The sequence below is a fragment of the Pelophylax lessonae genome, assembly GCF_965119305.1.
Source record: "Pelophylax lessonae genome assembly, chromosome: 3".
NCBI classification, from domain to species: domain Eukaryota; kingdom Metazoa; phylum Chordata; class Amphibia; order Anura; family Ranidae; genus Pelophylax; species Pelophylax lessonae.
The window spans coordinates 99845185-99857936 of NC_138770.1; the positions used below are offsets into that span (position 1 = coordinate 99845185).

The 12752-nt window shown below is 39.6% G+C and overlaps 1 protein-coding gene across 1 annotated transcript in view; it reads right to left on the reverse strand.

Annotated features, from left to right (window-relative positions):
• The window catches only part of LOC309551708 (uncharacterized protein), a 55384-nt gene extending 51592 nt beyond the window's left edge, over nucleotides 1-3792 (reverse strand). The window contains exon 1 of the mRNA XM_082252393.1: nucleotides 3601-3792. The gene's annotated coding sequence lies outside the window, so the exon portion shown is untranslated. The remainder of the gene's footprint in view (nucleotides 1-3600) is intronic.
• Between the last annotated feature and the right edge of the window lie 8960 nt (nucleotides 3793-12752).

A 12752-nucleotide genomic window follows, 5' to 3' on the forward strand; every position in this document is an offset into this window, starting at 1 on the left:
ATAAATTGTTCCAAACGTACTACACCATGAAAGTATCTTTTACATACACTTCATCCCGGATTAGATGGAGAGAGGAACCCTAGAAGCATCCTAGAGTACTCACTACCATCATAGAGAATAGAGTACTGTGGAAGAGTACAGAGGACACCTAGAGGCGAGCTGACTACACAGCACCACCAACTGGGAGATAATACTTTTTCAGGTGAGAGGCCAAAGAGCAGAGCGGTGTCACTTGGAAGAAGGAAAGAATTAATAATATATGGACACTAAATGGTGAAGGGGTAAACCATGAACACACAATAAGGACTATTTATATATTATAATGGGCCACATTGAGTGTAGAGAAATGTTTTCGACCGCATATAAAATATATACTATAGTTAAGGTATATAAGTAATAAAACGCCGCCGCGCGCCCCCCTCGCACTAATTTAACACAACTAGAGGATGATCAAATGAAATGGAATCAGTATACAGAGGAACACTCTAACCACCATGACCACTTCAGTGATTTGATAATTGTTGAGATGGTTAGAGGTTGTGGACATGGTACAGGAGATGGTCAGAGGCTGCGGTCATGGCAAAGGAGCTGGTCAGAGGCTGCGGTCATGGTACAGGAGCTGGTCAGAGGCTGCGGTCATGGTACAGGAGGGGGTCAGAGGCTGCGGTCATGGCACAGGAGCTGGTCAGAGGCTGCGGTCATGGCACAGGAGCTGGTCAGAGGCTGCGGTCATGGCACAGGAGCTGGTCAGAGGCTGCGGTCATGGCAAAGGTGCTGGTCAGAGGCTGCGGTCATGGTACAGGAGGGGGTCAGAGGCTGTGGTCATGGTACAGGAGGGGGGTCAGAGGCTGTGGTCATGGCACAGGAGCTGGTCAGAGGCTGCGGTCATGGTACAGGAGCTGGTCAGAGGCTGAGGTCATGGTACAGGAGCTGGTCAGAGGCTGCATAGACATGGTAGTTTCCTCCTATGCCCCCCTTACCTCTAGACATCAGGGTCCTTCTGTGCTGTCCCCTTTTCACCCCTCCACAGGCACATCACTGTGTCCTCCGACCTCTGCCCCCTTTATGGCTGCAATATTGTCCATCTCACTCAGATGAGTGTCTGTCTGCGAGCCAGTCCTCCTTCTCTGCTGTGGCGGTGAGGCGCCACCGAAAACGATTGAGTGCATTTCATTTAAAAATGGAGCCATTGCGCAACTGCGCATGCGCCTGCCCGGCCGTGCTTGTACAAGCAGGCATCGGAAACGGCGCATGCTCACTTACAATGTCGGCCCGCCGACCATCTTTTTTACGGGCACCGCTACCTGTAACGGGCATTTACGGGCAGCCCAGAAATTAACGAGCCGATGGCAACACTGCGGGAGACTGTCTGGAGTTCCACGGCCGGTGGGCAGCATTGCCTGCGGCTCCGGGCCGCAGGTTGGATATGCCTGCTCTAAATGTTAACCACTTCCCCACCACCCGCCGCCTTTTTACTGTGGCAGGGTGGCTCTCCTGCGCAAACCGACGTAGACCTACGTCAGATGCACGCGGGAAGCTAGGGGGCTCCTGGTGCCGCGCTCCCGCCCCCACTCAGCAGCGGGGAAGATGATGCACGGGTCAGGCGGCTCCAATTGCTGCCTGACACCCGCAATCGTTCCCCGCTGAGGGAGAAGGATGGGCAGCTGTTGTAAACACAGCTGACCGTTCTTCTTTCTGGAATGATCATAGAGCCCATCTATATAGGATCACAAGTCTCTATGGTCATCTCAGAAGCCATGCCCCCCCACTGTTAGAATTACTCCCCTAGGCTCACATTTAACCCACTGATCACCCACAGTGTTAACCCCTTCCCTGCCAGTGTCATTATTACAGTAACAGTGCACATTTTTAGCACTGATTACTGTAGTAATGTCACTGGTACCCCCAAAAGTGTCAAAAATGTCAGTTAGGGGTCCGATCTGTCCACCGTAATGTCGCAGTCCCGCATAAAGACGCAGATCTCCGCCATTGCTAGTAAAAAAAAAACAATAAAAATGACATAAATCTTTCCCCTAGTTTGTAGACGCAATAACTTTTGCGCAAACTAATCAAAATACGCTTATTGCAATTTTGTTTACCAGAAACATGTAGCAGAAAACCAATTGGCCTAAAATGTTAAAAAAAAATTATTTTTATTTTTTTTTTAAAAATGTCATATAGCAGAATGTGAAAAATATTGCTTTTTTTTTTCAAAATTGTGACTTTTATTTTGTTTATAGCGCAAAAAAAATAAAAATCGCACAAGTGATCAAATACCACCAAAAGAAAGCTCTATTTGTGGGAAAAAAAAGGACATCAATTTTATTTGGGCACAGCGTCGCGCGACCGCGCAATTGTCCGTTAAAGTAATGCAGTGTGAAATCGCGAAATAGGGCCTGGTCAGGAAGGGGGCAAATCCTTCCAGTCTCAAAGTGGTTAAAGTCAGATTCCAGAAAAATGGAAGGAGCCTCACCTGTTCAGAAATGGAAAGTTGTCACCCTAAATGCAACTATCACCAAAGGGAAGAGTCAGGAGCGCTTACCAGAGTTAGTGGACTCTACTACCAACAGTAAAGAGTCATTCAAGCAGGAAGTGGTTTAACACTGATGGCCCAATAGCCCCGGGTGGTTGTCACCGTCTCCTCAACTCTTTACTATGGGTATAAGAACTCGGGTACCCAGGACATTTTAAGACTTGACATGTTTGGTATCTATTTACTCGATTCAACCCCATCTTTTATATTTTGCCCAAAAAAAAAAAAAAATTAGGTATGATATTGAATGAAGTTTCTTCTAGTGTATTTTTCCCTAAAAAATATGTGTTTTGATAAATAACTGAGCAAATCCCCTTTGACATAGAAACATTGCAGATGCCACCATTTTATTCTCCAGGGTCTCTGCTTTCAGAAAGGGGGGCTACAGTTTTTTTTCAAGCAAAAAATTGAGATTTTAACATGTGCAAAAAAATATTACTGGTAGACAAGTGGAGTATCGCCATTTTATGCAATTTGGTGGAATCAAGCTATTTTAAGGTGCAACATTTGGTATCTAATAATACAAAAATAACCCGTGCTTGGTTGATGGCTAAAATACAATGAGCAGGTGCTGTTCACCCAATAGGGGAATAGACCGAAACAAATTATTTTTATAAAAACAGCGCTTGCTAGAAAAATATATAACAAGTAAAGTGTTTCACATGCTTAAAAAACGCGCTAGACGAAATATATATCAGCATTTAAAAATAAGGTGCAGAAAATTCTTTGATAAATTAGACTACTCTATGTACTTACAGTTGTCTTGCAATTTTTTTTTTCTTTAATGGAAATGACATTGTGTTATGTGCACAAAATTTAAATTGAATGCATTGTTATCAAAATTGTTGGTTAAAAAAAAAAAACAGTTGTGCAAATTTTGTGCAACTTAATGTTTGCAAATATCATCTCTTTATTCTACAGGTTGCAGAACATTTATATTTTGGGTGTTTTTTAGGTCCTTTTCGGATTTAAAATGATTTCAAATGTTTTTTAACATGTGTGCGAAAAAAGAAATAACAGCTCAGGCGGTGAGAGGATTAAAGAGGATTTAGTTTTTGGGGACGTACCTTTGTCTGGACTCAGGAATCCTGGGCTGACATTGCCGATGGCGTTGGTCAGTGTCGTAGGGTGTCATCGGCCATCTCCTCGGCTCTCAGGGAAAGTTATTGGCTTAGCTGAAATATAAAGACAGGCAGAGTGCAGAAGAAGGCAGGGAGGAGAGTGTGAGCCAGGAATGTGTTATATTCATTTCCCAGGCAACGGCTTGGACACCTTGTATACACAGCAGACAAACAATGCAAACAATGACAGTGCATGACACCTCCCCGCACCACCCGCACCACTCTCTATACATTGCATAGATAGAGGAATCTGTGCAAGCCAAACATTTTACACTGACCCCTGTGCAATGTTTAGATTTAGACGTAAAACTAAAACAGAACAAAAGCAACTGTACTAATATTTAAATATATAAAAATAACAATAAAAAAAAAAGAAAAAAAAGTACTGTCTGATTTCTGACTACAACCAGCAAACTGTTGGTAATACATAAATCATATATAATAAAAATAGTAGTAATAATAATAATAATAATAATGAAAATAGTAGTAGTATTAATAATAATAATAATAATAGTAATAATAATGAAAAAATAATAATAGTAGTAGTAATAACAACAATTTTCATAATAATATTGAAAATAGTAGTAGTAATAATAATATTATTTATAATAATGAAAATAGTAATAATAATGAACAAAAAATAGTAATAGTAATAACACAAATTTCCATAATAATAATATTAATATTGACAATAGTAATAAAAATGAAAACAAAAGAAAAAATAATAGTAGTAGTAATAACAGCTTTCATAATAATAATAATGAAAATAGTAGTAGCAATATAAATAATATTTATAATCATGAAAATAGTAATAATATTGAACAAAAAATAGTAATAACAACAATTTTCATAATATTAATAATGAAAATAGTAGTAATAATATTAATATTATTAATATTGACAATAGTAATAAAAATGGAAAAAAAAATAGTAGTAGTAATAATAATATTATTTATAATAATGAAAATAGTAATAATAATGAACAAAAAATAGTAATAGTAATAACACAAATTTCCATAATAATAATATTAATATTGACAATAGTAATAAAAATGAAAAAAAAAATAATAGTAGTAGTAATAACAGCTTTCATAATAATAATGAAAATAGTAGTAGCAATATAAATGATATTTATAATCATGAAAATAGTAATAATATTAAACAAAAAATAGTAATTATAACAATTTTCATAATATTAATAATGAAAATAGTAGTAGTAATAATATTAATATTATTAATATTGACAATAGTAATAAAAATGAAAAAAAAATAGTAGTAGTAATAACTGCAATTTTCATAATAATAAAAATAATAATAATAATAATAATAATAATAATAATAATAATAATAATAATAATAATATGAATGAAAATAGTAGTAGTAATAATAATAATAATAATATTAATAATAATTAAAATAGTAATAATGAAAAAAAAAATAGTAGTAATAACAGCAATTTTCATAATAATAATATTATTATTATTATTAAATTTTAAACTATTAAAAAAATAGTAGTAGTGACAACAACAAAATAGTAGTAGTAATAACAATAATAATAATAATAATAATATTGGCAGTAGTAAAAAAAAATGGAAAAAAAAATAATAGTAGTAGTAATAACAACAATTGTATTAATAATAATAATAATAATAATAATAATAATGAAAATAGTAGTAGTAATATTATTAATATTAATAATAATGAAAATAGTACTAATAATGAAAAAAATAAAAATAATAGTAGTAGTAATAACAACAATTTTCATAAAAATAATAATGGAAATAGTAGTAGCAATAATAATAATAATATTAAAAATAATGAAAATAGTAATAATAATGAAAAAAATAATAGTAGTAGTATTAACAGCAATCATCATAATAATAATGAAAATAGTAGTAGTAATAAAAATAATAGTTATAAAAACAATCACAATAATACCATTAATATTAACCACTTGCTCCCCATCTGCCCACAATGTACTGCAGGCGAGCTGCAGCTGTAGGCAAAGTGATGCACCCGTATGCCGCTGCCTAATTCCGGGTTAAGGGCCCACGCATGGGTGCCCAGTGACTGGCACCCGCTGTGAAATATACCCGTGTCAGCAAGTCCCGCCCAATGATTCATAGCCGGGACCTGGTGATCGGCTGTGTCCAATGGCAGCCCAGGGTTCTTGTGTTGGTAAACAACACAGAGCTCTGTACAGAGTAAGCAATCTGTCAGTTTCTCATCCCTGCATGGCAAAGCAGGGATGAGAAACTGAGAGATCAGTTAGTAAAAGCAGCACACTGAACACACATTACACATAGTTAGACATATATTTAACCCTTTGATCACCCCTGATGTTAACTCCTTCTCAGCCAGTGTGATTAGTACAATGACAGTGTATATTATTATCACTGATCACTGTATGAAAGTCACTGGTGATGTCAGTGGTAGTTATTCAGTTCCCCTCCATCGTCTAATTGCAAACAATAAAAAATGGTGATGAAATACTGGATGGATACAGATGCGTTCTTATCCTATTATAGTGCATTGTGTACGGGCGCTAATGGGGGGAATTCACTGAGGGCTTGTTCACATGTGAAGTAGATTGCTTATCATGGGGGGCTGAGGAGGTGATATTTCACCTCCTCACTGCCTTTTTTAACCAAAGCATTGCATGCGGTTGTAGTGCTGCCCCAATCACTTGAGTGGGTAATATTCAGCGGCAATTTAGGTGCACGGTCAGGATGGGGGGGGTTGGTTGCAGTAAAACCGTGGTTCAGCCGCCTACTATTACTGCCCTCTGGCGTATTTGCAACAACCTGTATGCTAAAACAGACTGTTTTAGGACGCGGGCTGCTGAAGTTGAGAGGGGCGGTGAGATGTTTGGCACTGTTTACTTTTTCTTTTTACTTTATTAAAGTGTCAAAATGTTTTTTTTTTTTAAATGCAGGAATAAACATTTCTTGAAAAAAGCGAAATCCTATAGTAAGTCACCAAAAATGTCTGAACGAGAGTGAGGAGGGAAGGGGTAAAACTGTGCTCAGGGCCTGGGAGGAGCTGAAGCCAGTCCTGATACTACATGTCCCATGATCCTTTGAGCCTCAGTATGCTTATCCACTTAACCACTTTAAGACTGGAAGGATTTGCCCTCTTCCTGACCAGGCCCTATTTTGCGATTCGGCACTGCGTTAATTTAACGGACACTTGCGCGGCCGTGCAACACTGTACCCAAATAAAATTGATGTTTTTTTTTCCCCACAAACAGAGCTTTCTTTTGGTGGTATTTCATCACCTGCGCAATTTTTATTTTTTGCCTATAAACAAAAAAAGAGCGACAATTCTGAAAAAAAAAAACAATATTTTTTACATACTGCTATATGACATTCTCAACAAAAAAAAAAAATTTAAAAATCAAAATTTTTTAACATTTTAGGCCAATTTGTTTTCTGCTACATATTTTTGGTAAAAAAAATCCCTATAAGCGTATTTGAATTGGTTTGCGCAAAAGTTATCACGTCTATTAACTACGGGAAGGATTAATGTAATTTTTATTGTTTTCCTTTTTTTTTTTTACTAGTAATGGCGACGATCTGCGATTTTTAGTGGGACTGCTACATTGCGGCGGACAGATCAGACCCCTGACTGACATTTTTTGACACTTTTGGGGGGACCAGTGACATTACTACAGTAATCAGTGCTAAAAATATGCACTGTTTTTGTAATAATGACAGTGGCCGGGAAGGGGTTAACATTGTGGGTGATCAAGGGGTTAAATGTGATCCTGCGGGGGGAGTGGCTTCTGAAATGACCACAGAGACCTGTGTTCCTATATAGAAGGATCACAGGGGCTCTATGATCATCTCAGGGAGAAGGACGGTCGGCTGTGTTTACAACATCCGACTGTCCTTCTCCCTCAGCGGGGAACGATCGTGGGTGTAAGGCGGCAATCGGAGCCACCTGTCCGCTGCATCAGCTTCCCCACTGACGAGCGGGGGCAGGAGCGCGCAGCTGACAGCACGCGCTCGCACCCTAGCCTCGTGCTTACGAGCACCATACATGTACGGCGATTTGCCTGGAAGCAGCTGCCTGCCACCGTATAACTGCGGCGGGCGGTCAGGAACAGGTTAAGGACCAAGCCTTTCTAGCACTTTTTGTTTACAAGTTAAAATCAGTATTGTTTGCTAGAAAATAACTTAGAACTCCCAAACATTATATATATATACAGTGGGTACGGAAAGTATTCAGACCCCCTTAAATTTTTCACTCTTTGTTATATTGCAGCCATTTGCTAAAATCATTTAAGTTCATTCTTCTTCCTCATGAATGTACACACAGCTCCCCATACTGACAGAAAAACACAGAATTGTTGACATTGTTGCAGATTTATTAAAAAAGAAAAACTGAAATATCACATGGTCCTAAGTATTCAGACCCTTTGCTGTGACACTCATATATTTAACTCAGGTGCTTTCCATTTCTTCTGATCATCCTTGAGATGTTCTACACCTTCATTTGAGTCCAGCTGTGTTTGATTATACTGATTGGACTTGATTAGGAAAGCCACACACCTGTCTATATAAGACCTTCCAGATCACAATGAATGTCAGAGCAAATGAGAATCATGAGGTCAAAGGAACTGCCTGAAGAGCTCAGAGACAGAATTGTGGCAAGGCACAGATCTGGCCAAGGTTACAAAAAGATTTCTGCTGCACTTAAGGTTCCTAAGAGCACAGTGGCCTCCATAATCCTCAAATGGAAGACGTTTGGGACGACCAGAACCCTTCCTAGAGCTGGCCGTCTGGCCAAACTGAGCTATCGGGGGAGAAGAGCCTTGGTGAGAGAGGTAAAGAAGAACCCAAAGATCACTGTGGCTGAGCTCCAGAGATGCAGTCAGGAGCTGGTTGTAGAAAGTTGTAGAAAGTCAACCATCACTGCAGCCCTCCACCAGTCGGGGCTTTATGGCAGAGTGGCCCGACGGAAGCCTCTCCTCAGTGTAAGACACATGAAAGCCAGCATGGAGTTTGCTAAAAAAACACCTGAAGGACTCCAAGATGGTGAGAAATAAGATTCTCTGGTCTGATGAGACCAAAATAGAACTTTTTGGCCTTAATTCTAAGCGGTATGTGTGGAGAAAACCAGGCACTGCTCATCACCTGTCCAATACAGTCCCAACAGTGAAGCATGGTGGTGGCAGCATCATGCTGTGGGGGTGTTTTTCAGCTGCAGGGACAGGACGACTGGTTGCAATCGAGGGAAAGATGAATGCGGCCAAGTACAGGGATATCCTGGACAAAAACCTTCTCCAGAGTGCTCTGGACCTCAGACTGGGCCGAAGGTTTACCTTCCAACAAGACAATGACCCTAAGCACACAGCTAAAATAACGAAGGAGTGGCTTCACAACAATTCCGTGACTGTTCTTGAATGGCCCAGCCAGAGCCCTGACTTAAACCCAATTGAGCATCTCTGGAGAGACCTAAAAATGGCTGTCCACCAACGTTTACCATCCAACCTGACAGAACTGGAGAGGATCTGCAAGGAGGAATGGCAGAGGATCCCCAAATCCAGGTGTGAAAGACTTGTTGCATCTTTCCCAAAAAGACTCCTGGCTGTATTAGATCAAAAGGGGGCTTCTACTAAATACTGAGCAAAGGGTCTGAATACTTAGGATCATGTGATATTTCAGTTTTTCTTTTTTAATAAATCTGTAACAATGTCAACAATTCTGTGTTTTTCTGTCAGTATGGGGTGCTATGTGTACATTCATGAGGAAGAAGAATGAAAAGTGGCAAAATTGGGATCAGTCATCGTATTGGGGGACTTCAATTACCCCGACATTGACTGGGAAGAGGGGACTGCACACTCACAGAAGGCCCGCCTATTCACGGAAACCTTACTGGATAATTACATGTCACAGTTGGTGGATTCCCCCACCAGAGAAAACGCAGTCCTGGATCTATTGCTCACTAATGACCCAGACATAATCTCGGAGGTAGGAGTCCAGGACAACCTGGGCTCTAGCGATCACAGGATGATCACATTTAGTGTAAATAACAACATAACAAGACAAGTGGGGAACATAAGAACCCTAAACTTCAGAAGGGCAAACTTTCCAAAATTGTACTCAATGATGGAAAGGGTAAACTGGGACCAAACCCTGGGATCCCTGACCACAGAGGAAAAATGGGAATGCTTTAGGAACATATTAGGCAAAGGCATCTTGCAGTGCATTCCTATGGGAAATAAATTTAGAAGAGACAAAGCCAAACCTGGCTGGCTAAACTGTAGCGTCATAAAACTTATTAGGGGGAAAAAATTGGCCTTCAAGAAGTATAAATCAGAGGGCACAGTATCGGCTTTCGAGCAATACAAGGAGGCAAATAAGAAAAGTAAACAAGAAATCAAGATGGCTAAAATCAACTTTGAGAGACAAATAGCGGAGGATAGTAAAAAAAACCCAAAGAAATTCTTTAAATATATCAACAGCAAAAAAACTAAGGCAGAGCATATTGCACACATAATTAACAATGATGGGAGGATGGTTACAGAGGACACTGAAAAAGCAACCGTGCTAAATGCTTTTTTCTCGTCAGTCTTTACACAGGAAAAGGAGGGGTACACTGACCATGACTGTATGGTTAGTAGTAATAAACAGGACTTGCCACCATGGCTAACAGAGGGGGAAATCAGGGAAAGGCTGGATAAACTTAACACAAACAAATCACCAGGACCGGATGGCATACATCCGAGAGTACTCAAGGAACTCAGTAAAGTTATATCGAGACCACTGTTCCTGATCTTTGCTGACAGTATTAGGACAGGAGATGTACCAGGGGATTGGAAGAAAGCTAACGTGATTCCAATATTCAAAAAGGGCCAGAGGCATATCCCGGGAAATTATAGGCCTGTCAGTTTGACATCAGTAGTATGTAAACTTCTGGAGGGGATGATAAGGGACTATATTGTAGAGTTTGCTAAGGACAACAACATCATCAGCAGTAATCAGCACGGGTTTACAAATGGGCGTTCTTGTCAAACCAATCTCCTTACATTCTACGAGGAGGTGAGCTGTGAGCTAGATAGGGGGAGACCAGTGGATGTGGTGTACTTGGATTTCGCTAAGGCGTTTGATACAGTTCCCCACAAGCGCTTAATTTATAAAATAAGGTCTGCAGGTATCGATAGCTGGGTTTGCTCTTGGATACGGAACTGGCTAAAAAGGCGGGTCCAAAGGGTAGTAATAAACAGCGCATACTCAGACTGGTCTGAGGTGGTAAGCGGGGTCCCCCAAGGCTCAGTCCTGGGACCAACCTTGTTCAATTTATTCATAAACAACATTGAGGTCGGGATCAGTAGTTCGATATCAGTTTTTGCAGATGACACAAAATTGGGCAGGGCAATAACTTCACAACATGAAGCAGATATCCTGCAGAATGACCTGGACAAAATAACAGAGTGGGCAACGACATGGCAAATGAGGTTTAACGTGGAGAAGTGTAAGGTTTTGCACTTGGGGACTAAAAACATAAAATCACAATACACGTTAGGAGGGGAGCCCTTGGGGGAATCAAAAATGGAGAAGGATCTGGGAGTATTGGTTGATGATAGATTAGGAAACAGCATGCAATGTCAAGCGGCAGCTTCCAAAGCCAACAGAATATTAGCATGCATAAAGAAAGGGATGCATTCCAGAGATAAGACTATAATCCTTCCACTTTATAAAACTCTGGTCCGACCGCACCTGGAGTATTCCGTCCAGTTCTGGTCGCCAGTCCTCAGGAGGGATGTGTTGGAGCTGGAGAGAGTCCAGAGAAGGGCAACTAAACTAATTAGGGGATTGGAGGACCTTGACTATGAAGAGCGTCTACAATCGCTCGATTTATTCTCCCTGGAGAAGAGACGTCTGAGGGGGGACATGATAGCAATTTATAAATATCTTAATGGGGATCCCAGCTTAGAAAAAAAGCTGTTCATTCGAAGGGATTGCATGAGGACTCGAGGGCATACAATGCGATTAGAGGAGAAGCGTTTTAACCTCAGGCAACGCGGGGGGTTCTTTACTGTTAGGGCAACAAGATTGTGGAATTCTCTACCACAAGAGGTGGTTTCTGCGGGTAGTATGGTGGCTTTCAAAAGACTCTTAGACTTACATCTCAAGGATCAGAACATTCAGGGGTATGGGAGATGATTACAGCCACACATGCCTACACAGGTTGAACTGGATGGACTATTGTCTTTATTCAACCTCACCTACTATGTAACTATGTAACTATGTAACTATGTAACCTAAATTATTTTAGCAAATGGCTGCAATATAACAAAGAGTGAAAAATTTAAGGGGGTCTGAATACTTTCCGTACCCACTGTATATATATTTTTTTTTTTTTTTTTTTTAGCAGATTTTAGCAGAGACCCTAGAAAATCAAATGAGGACCGTAGCAGTTTTTTTATGTTTAAATTTAGTTTTATATGTTACACGGTATTTGCGCAGTGTTTTTTTCAAATGCACTTTTTTTGGAAAACAAATACACTTTAATAAATTTTAATGCAATATATATATATATATATTTTTTTTTTTTTTTCAATATATCTATATATATTTATATTTATGTATTATATATATATATTTATATATTATATATATATATATATATATATATATATATATATATATATATATAGCACTGCCCCCTAGAGGACTGCTGAGAATTACGCTTTCTTGATTCCCATGGGTTACCCTTAGCAAATGACAGCAGATAAACAGCAATGAAAGTTCTTGGCTCAGTCAATAATCAATCCAGGGGATGTTGGTTTTTGTGTTTTTATTGAGAACTTGGATAGGAGAAGGGATAAGTGGGATACTCCAACTATTATCTAATCACAGTCTTAAGGACAGCTAACTGTAGAATGCGGCAAGGCCGCTGCTTCATTCTGTCACTGAAGTGAAGATACTTTAAATGTTCCTGCTTGAAAATTCTCTTCAGGGTTGGCACCCCCTTTACTCTCACTGTCTGTGTGCTGACACCTGTCCACTGACTCTAGCCTCTGGAGTGGTCCCCTTCCTGGGCAGACCCCTGGGCAAGTTCCTCTGTACTTACAGACACTGTTTTTCCAG